Below are 9249 nucleotides of genomic sequence, written 5' to 3' on the forward strand. Positions count from 1 at the left end.
ACAGGCATGAGCCACCATCGCCTGGCTCTGCAGGCATTTTTTAAAGTAACTGTCATATGCCTAACACTGTGCCCTGAGTATTATTTTTTAAAGATGTGATTGCTCACAGAAAATTTGCTTTGTATTTTAGAAGTTCTTCCAGCTAGGCCAGGTGTGGTGGCTCACGCCTGTAATCCCAGCACTTTGGGAGGCCGAGGCGGGCGGATCATGAGGTCAGGAGATCAAGACCATCCTGGCTAATGCAGTGAAACCCTGGTAAATACAAAAAATTAGCCGGATGTGGTGGTGGGCACCTGTAATCCCAGCTACTTGGGAGGCTGAGGCAGGGGAATAGCTTGAACCCAGGAGGCAGAGGTTGCAGTGAGCTGAGATCGCACCACTGCACTCCAGCCTGGGTGACAGAGCCAAGATTCCATCTCAAAAAAAAAAAAGTTCTTCCAGCTAAAACCTTTATTTTTGACTACATCTCCACAAAATGGAGCCATACAGTTAGCCAGTATCCTAATAATATAGTGCAGTTTGCATAATGATTACCAAGCTTGAAACTGGAAATATCATATGCACTTTCATCTGTGTATGAGGCAGATACTAAACAAACATTTTCCCCGTGAGTCAGCTTAAAATTTTTCCTTCTTTCGAAATCTTACACAGTTGTTTTCTGGAGAAAAATAGAGACTGTTTTAGTATTTGTTCTTATTAGCATATCATCAGAACTGAGCACAGTCTGCCTTTTAAGAAAATAAGAATTTTTTTATTTATAACTCTTGAGATTGTTAATTCTTGCTTTTCCTGATTTTCCATCTGTAAAGTGAGTGTAAGCAATACCTACCTCACAGGGGTGTTGTGAGGATTTACATTAAATGTGTTAAGTTCTCTTAGTATTATTGATTAAAACCAACCATATAAACAACATTTATTCTTTAGCTAGACCTTTTTTTTTTTTTTTTTTTTTTTTTTTGAGACAGAGTGTTGCTCTGTCCCCCAGGCTGGAGTGCAGTGGCCGGATCTCAGCTCACTGCAAGCTCCGCCTCCCGGGTTTACGCCGTTCTCCTGCCTCAGCCTCCCGAGTAGCTGGGACTACAGGCCCCCGCCACCGCCCCCGGCTACTTCTTTTGTATTTTTTAGTAGAGACGGAGTTTCACCGTGTTAGCCAGGATGGTCTCAATCTCCTGACCTCGTGATCCGCCCGTCTCGGCCTCCCAAAGTGCTGGGATTACAGGCTTGAGCCACCGCGCCCGGCTTAGCTAGACCTATTAACTTTAGTATTTCAGCCTATAAATTCTAGAATGTTCTTAAAAGCGGTAATGTACTATCTAATATTCAATAACTAATTGACAGAACTCTTATTGTTATTTTTTACAAATAACTCTAGAAACAATACTGTTGCTAGAATTCCTGTTCTACTGTAATTTAATCATCACTGTTTCTTTTTAGCCTTCAGTAAGGAGGATATTAGTTCTTTGGCATTATTGGGAATAAAACTTCATCAATTTCAGCTTTATTGAACGTTCTCCCAAATATATTGTTTACACAAAGGAAAAGGAACAAAAACAATAAAGAAATACGTTTATTTTATTTTTTTTGAGATGGAGTCTCGCTCTGTTGCCCAGGCTGGAGTGCAGTGGTGCGATCTTGGTTCTGTGCAACCTCCACCTCCCAAGTTCAAGCGATTCTTCTGCCTCAGGCTCCCGAGTAGCTGGGACTATAGGCGCACGCCACCACTCCCAGCTAATTTTTGTATTTTTAGTGGAGACGGGGTTTCATCGTGTTGGCCAGGCTAGTTTTGAACTCCTGACCTTGTGATCCACCCACCTCAGCCTCCCGAAGTGCTGGGATTGCAGGTGTGAGCCACCAGGCCCAGCCCATTTTTATTTCTTTGATGTAGGTGATCTAAATAGTAGATGAGGACAGGAAATGGGTTGAAGGTAATAACATAGTATTATTAGAAAAGTCGTCACTGAAAACTGAAGGAAATACATATTAATCATGGAAAAACATAGTGTGAAAAATGTGTAATTTCATTAACGTTTGTGCAGGCACATTCTTGATGTTGTGAGTCAGATACTTGATAAATGTCCATTTTTTGTAGTAATTGATGTAAAAATGGGCCATGCGAAGAATTTTCATAATGTAATTTGTGTCTTTATATGTTTTGAACTACATATAGATCTGTGACAAATTATTAATTTTTAATTTCTTAAGAGTGAAGTCTGTAAATGATTATTCTCTGCTGTACTTCTGTGTTTGTATGGTTGGACATTTTGAAAACTGGTGAGATTACACAATCCCAAACCTGGATGTCTTAAATATAAGGAATTACAAACTGTGATTTTTGTCTTGAAGACCTGGAAGAATTCATTGTGTTTCAGTATGTATTTGTACTGCACTTGATTAATTAGTAAGTATTGCTCTGGTGCAATTGACATTAACTGGCATCAGCTCCTCTATTTTGTGCTAAATAAAGTCATTTAGTCAGAATGGATCAAATATAACCTTATACTTTAAAATAAACTTAGATTATAAAAACTTGTTCAATATAAAAGACCCACTGAAAAAATCTTCAAAGTACATGTAACATAGCAAATACAGGAGACCAAAATCAATAATACATTGTGTGGCTAAACTCATCCACCTAATGTACTATGAATTTGCTTTAGAAACATTCTTTTAGAAAGTTGTGTATCAGCCGGGCATGGTGGCTCATGCCTGTAATCCCAGCACTTTGGAAGGCCAAGGCCCAGGAGTTCGAGAACAGCCTGGGCAATATAGTGAGACCTCATCTCTGCCAAAAATTTTGGCCACAGGCGGTGGCTCACGCCTGTAATCCCAGCACTTTGGGAGGCTGAGGCGGGTGGATCACCGGAGGTCAGGAGTTCGAGACCAGCCTGGCCAACATGGCGAAACCCTGTCTCTACTAAAAATACAAAAATAAGCTGGGCTTGGTGGTGCGCGTCTGTAGTCCCAGCTACTTGGGAGGCTGGGACAGGAGAATTATTTGAACCCGGGAGGTGGAGGTTGCAGTGAGCCAAGATCGTGCCATTGCACTCCAGCCTGGGCGACATAGTGAGACTCTGTCTCAAAAAAAAAAAAAAAAAAAAAAAAAAAACCAGGTGCAGTGGCTCACACCTGTAATCCTAGCACTTTGGGAGGCCAAGGCGGGCAGATCACAAGGTCAGGAGATTGACACCATCCTGGACAACATGGTGAAACCCCATCTCTAGTAAAATACAAAAAATTAGCTGGGTGTGGTGGCCCGTGCAGGTAGTCCCAGCTACTAGGGAGGCTGAGGCAGGAGAATTGCTTGAACCCAGGAGGCAGAAGTTGCAGTGAGCCAAGATTGTGCCACTGCACTCCACCTGGCAACAGAGCAAGACTCCGTCTCAAAAAAAAAAGAAGTTGTGTATCCTCTAGTTGGAATGGAAAAATGGAAACAATGAATTTCATTTATTTTATCAAGACAAATTAATATGACTTAATCAAAAGTTTATTAGCTCAGCTTGTAGAATGTGTTCTTATTTTACATCAGTGTTTGCCAAATGTTGTGTTCCTGGTGTTGAGGTAAGTAGTCTTTGTACTGGGTAACATTTTGGAGATGTGATGCAAAAATGCATTCGTGGGCCTAATTCTTACCAACCATAATCTGTGTTAATAGAAAATTGATGTCCTAATCAAATGCTTTCCAACTGCCGTCTCTGGAAAGAAAGGTAGTATCTCGTCATTTCCCAGAAGTTTCTTGCTTTGCTTCTTTTTTTTTTTTTGAGATGGATTCTCGCTCTGTTGCCTAGGCTGGAGTGCAGTGGAGTGATCTCAGCTCACTGCAACCTCCGCATCCCAGGTTCAAGCTATTCTCCTGCCTCAGCCTCCTGAGTAGCTGAGATTACAGGTGCCTGCCACTACGCCTGGCTAATTTTTTGTATTTTTAGTAGAGACAGGGTTTCACCATGTTGGCCAGGCTGGACTCGAACTCCTGACCTTGTGATTCGCCTGCCTCAGCATCCCAAAGTGCTGGGATTACAGGCATGAGCCACCATGCCCAGCTGCTGCTTTCTTCTCTATTTACAGTCTACTGTGTTGCCTTTTGCCCCCAGTAACATGATGCACAATAGTAGTTCTCAACCGAGGTATATTAGTCAGGATTCTCCAGAAAAAGAAAGAAACAACAGGTAGAACTAAGAGAGAGAAAGAGATTGATTTGTTACAAGGAATTGGTTCATGCAATATGGAGGCTGAGAAGTCCCAAGATCTGCAGTTGGCAGGCTGAGAGCCAGGGGAGTCAGTGATGTTCCAGTCTGAATTTGAAGACCTGAGAACCAGGAGAGCTTATGGCGCAAGTTCCAGTCCAAAAGCTGGCAGGCCTGAAACTCAAGAAGAGCTGATGTTTCCATTTGGGTCCAAAGGGAGGAAAAGACCAATAATTGCAGCTCAAGCAGTCAGGCCAGAGAAGGTCTCTTTTTTTATTCTATTCTGGCCTTCAACTGATTGAATGAGAGCCATGCACATCAGGGAGGGTGATCTTCTTTACTCAGTCTACTGATTCAGATTTTATCTCCCTCCAGAACACCCTCACAGACACACCCAGAATAATATTTGACTAACTATTGGGGCACCCCATGGCCCAGTCATTTGGACACAAAATTAACCATTACACAGGGCTATCCCCCCACCATAGAGACATTTGATGATGTGGAGACGTTTTTGGTTGTCACAGTTGGGTGGGCAGTGAGGGAGGCTGCTGCTGGCATCTAGTAGGTGGAGGCCAGGGATGCTGCTAAACATCTCAGTGCAGAGGACAGCCCCCCACAATAAAGAATACCTCAAAATGTCATTAGAGCTGAGGTTGACCAACCCTTCTAAGACCTTAAAGTAAGTTTTGTGACAGTTGTCAGGAATAAAATAATACAAAGAAACCTAATTTGGGGGATTTCTATCCTAGTCATGTTTTTTTTTTTGTTTTTTTTGTTTTTTTTTTTTTTTTTTTTGAGACGGAGTCTCGCTCTGTCGCCCAGGCTGGAGTGCAGTGTCCGGATCTCAGCTCACTGCAAGCTCCGCCTCCCGGGTTTACGCCATTCTCCTGCCTCAGCCTCCCGAGTAGCTGGGACTACAGGCGCCCGCCACTTCGCCCGGCTAGTTTTTGTATTTTTAGTAGAGACGGGGTTTCACTGTGTTAGCCAGGATGGTCTCGATCTCCTGACCTCGTGATCCGCCCGTCTCGGCCTCCCAAAGTGCTGGGATTACAGGCTTGAGCCACCGCGCCCGGCCCCTAGTCATGTTTAGAGTAAGTATTGGAGTATGAGATGTGTTCAGAATTAAATTCTATTTGTATTATCCTTGATCCCAGCTTTTAAAAGATAATAATGTGATTATTAAAAAGGAAAAAATATGATTATTAAAAATCAGAGATGTATTAATCAGCAAGACAGTTTTGAAACTATTCATATAATGTTTCAACTAAATAATTGTGTCTCCAAAGAAGTCTCTTCATGAAATTGAGGTTGTAGGTTATAATTTCTGTAAATTTTTAATCTGGCCAAAAGGTGGCACCAGTGTACCTTTAAAAAGTTCATTATACTTGAATTCAGCATTACTATTAATAGTAAATATTATTTAGGGCTTAGCTACTTTTGGATCATGCTTTGTAGAGTCAAGACTAATGAGAATTTTCTTAAAATTTCATAAGGTACTGCAGTATCTTGACATCCTTCTCTAATCAAGATGCCTCTGATTTACATGTACATATCTCAGCAGATAACTCTTTAAAATATCACATTATTGTGATACATTGAGCATTTCTGAAGATTTTTCCAAGTCATTAACTGTGAGGCCTTGGAATTTGGGCTCTTCTAATCAGGCATCACACTCAGTTTTTGGTGTTCTGCCTGGTCAAGACATAGATTGAAGGACATTTGAGTAAATACACTCCCTTGCTTCTTTCTTGCCTTTTGTTCATTTTTTTGTACATCCACAATCTTTGAGGTAAGCCAGTATGTTACCTACTGAAATTTACTTTATTTTCCAACTATGGTTCAACAACTGACTTTCTTCTCTCATACTTTCCAACCCATTCCATTCTGAATAAGAGTTTTGTTTGTTTGTTTGTTTTAATTATACTTTAAGTTCTAGTGTACATGTGCACAACGTGCAGGTTTGTTACATATGTATACTTGTGCCATGTTGGTGTGCTGCACCCATCAACTCGTCAGCACCCATCAACTCGTCATTTACATCAGGTATAACTCCCAATGCAATCCCTCCCCCCTCCCCCCAAGTTAAGAGTTTTCTTACCTTCAACTCTTCGTACCTTCCAATACTGAGTGAATACAATCTGCCTCCCCCTTCATTTCTGATTACAATATTATTCTCATCATCCTAGGACTTCGTACCTAATCACCAATTGCTTCTCCTAAGTTTATTTTATAGCTGATAAGCCAACTTGGAAAATGAACCCACTCTCCCTCAGATACATTCTCTTCCACTGTTTATACAAGTTTGAAACTTTTTTCATTGAAACAATTTGGTGATATTGTATCAAAATAATAAAGTGTTAAGCTACTGGAACACCATGGTGTCCTTTCATGTCAGATGCCTGAAGGAATTACAGAGAGATTCTCTGTACAACTGGTGTGTCCCTACTATCCTGGAAACAGGAGAGGCCTGTGCCAGGAGGGAGGCTGGAGAAGATGGCTCTCACCCACTGTGGTCGTCATCCCTTGTCTGGTCTGTGTTATTACCAAGTTTCAGGAGGTTCCCTGTCAGATTTTTGTGTATCCAGCAGGCCTTTGAGGAATGGGATCTTGTGCGTTTAGCTCTGCCACATTTTTTCTGTAGTGGAAGCCATATGAAACTTAGTTCAGACCATATGCAGGTAATTAAAAACTTTTTTTGAACTGGCATTTATGAACTACCATATAGGGACGAAAACCTGAAGAACCTGGAGTGGTTCTGTAGAAAGTGAAGTCACACCGGTTACTTTTTGAAGGCGAAAATATATTTGCAAAGGCAAGGGGAGAGGTTTTACAATGCAGATCAAAGATTCGAGAGGAGTGAATCTCAACAATATTCCTAGCTGACCAGTTGTCATTTCCCAACATTGCTCTTTTTTCACATGTGTGCAGTCTGATGGTGTGAGCTCAGTGGTTTCTGTCCTCTCTCTCACAGTATTTTAAAGTCTATGAGGAAAGACATACAAAGGAAAGATTCCTTTTTTTAAATCTTAAATATCTCCTATTTCACTATCAACATACCACAGTTTTGCTGCTCTCTCAAGCTGCTGGCTACACTCAGAGCCACTATGATGGCCATGCAGACAGTACACAACACAGTGCTAGGGGTGCCTCAATTGAATGAAGGCTTCTCCCAAAGTTGTGCTATGCCGATGATACAGCTGTGCATGACAGCCTTGCGTTTCTTTATCCTGGTTTAAACATTGGGTTTAAGAAGCCCTTATTTTGAATTTCTGCAGCAAGTAGCAGTTTTCACTGATAAAGTCAGGATTAAACTAAGACAAGTGGTATAGAAATCAGAATAAGATTTAAAATTACCCGTAGGTGACACAACTAATGTCTTGGTCAAAATTGGTAGAACTTGTATTAAAAGGACGGATTTTGCTGTATGTAAATTATACCTCAATGAGAAAAAGATTCATACCACTCAGAAAAATATAAGTCTTAGAGTTTGATGAACCCTAATGATTATCATTATTCACTGTTAATCCTTCAGGAAAAACACAATAGCCAGATGCTGAGGGTTTTTTTAAAGAATTCTAAACAAATTCACCCTGAAATCAGGACAATTACTGATAAGGCCATTTAGGGTCCATTTGGATAAAAGATCAAAAACTCAGGTTGACTTGTTTTTACCTGAATTGAGTCGTGACCAATTGTTTTGGCATTTTCTGCATCTCAGCCATATAGAGTACAAGGCAGTTCTAAGTCATTCTGTCAGGAGGATAGAAATACTCTAGTTTTGTTTAAACAGAAGTGATATTCTAAAGTTCTTACGCTGCAAATGGCCATTCCATATGGAACCTTTGCATTGTAATTTATAGATATTTGATTAGCAGCAATGCATGCCTGAAGCTGCATTGTGATGGTGATTTCATCACAGATGTGGTACAGAAACCCACGTGTAGCCATACTAACCAGACCTTTCTGTGACCTAACAGCTTAGATGTCAGACTAGGGATTGGGGAATAAAAGGTTCGGTTACAAGTGTACAAATGACTGCATCTGCTTCGGTGTCACCTTGTGCTCCCTATTTCCCAGGAGTGCAGAAATGGAAGGCCTGGGTCCTAAGACCACAAGTACAGCTGTGAAAAGTGTATAATCCTTCTCCCATAGTAGCACTGTCAGATCAAGGCCAAAAGTTCTTTTTGAGTTTCACCACAAAGCAAGTGGTGGGGAAAGTGCATCTAGTCTTGCTAATGTCCTGAAACTGGGGGACACTGCTCCCATTGTTATGATAGGGTGGAGTTTACAGAGACAATTTTAAGGCTGGGAGTTGCCCAGGCTCGGCGCCACACTGTCCTCTCCTCACCTAGGTTTCCCTGCACTGCTCATTGTGCCCACACCCAGTTTTGCAGAGGACTTTCTGTGAATGTGTAGTGTACAAACACGCATACTCTCTTTCCCAAGCTCAGGAACTTAACCTTCAGTAAGCTTAAGCTTTCAGAAAGGAAAAAAAGAAAGGTAGGTATTCACAAAAGGGCTGGGGACTCCAGATGTCAGCATTAAAGGTAGGTCTAAAAAGGGATTAACAGAATTGCCTGTGAGGACAAGTTTTGTGAAGTGTAGTGTATCTTTTTTTTTTTTTTAAACCAAGAAGATGAGATTTAATAAAACTTTTTTTTTGGCGACAGAGTCTCGCTTTGTCGCCCAGGCTGGAGTACAGTGGCATGATCTCGGCTCACTATAAGCCCCGCCTCCCGGGTTCATGCCATTCTCCTGCCTCAGCCTCCCGAGTAGCTGGGACTACAGGCACATGCTGCCATGCCCGGCTAATTTTTTGTATTTTCAGTAGAGACGGGGGTTTCACGGTGTTAGCCAGGATGGTCTCGATCTCCTGACCTTGTGATCCGCCCACCTCGGCCTCCCAAAGTGCTGGGATTACAGGCGTGAGCCACCGCGCCGAACCGTAAAACTTTTAAAAAGCCTGCAAAATGTGAAATATTAGCTACGCTATTACCGTGTTTGTACATTAAGAAGGCATTTTGCTTTGAAGCCAGGTTTAGTTTTACGACTTTTAAGGTGATAG

Source organism: Rhinopithecus roxellana, chromosome 5 (assembly GCF_007565055.1).
Source record: "Rhinopithecus roxellana isolate Shanxi Qingling chromosome 5, ASM756505v1, whole genome shotgun sequence".
Taxonomy (NCBI): domain Eukaryota; kingdom Metazoa; phylum Chordata; class Mammalia; order Primates; family Cercopithecidae; genus Rhinopithecus; species Rhinopithecus roxellana.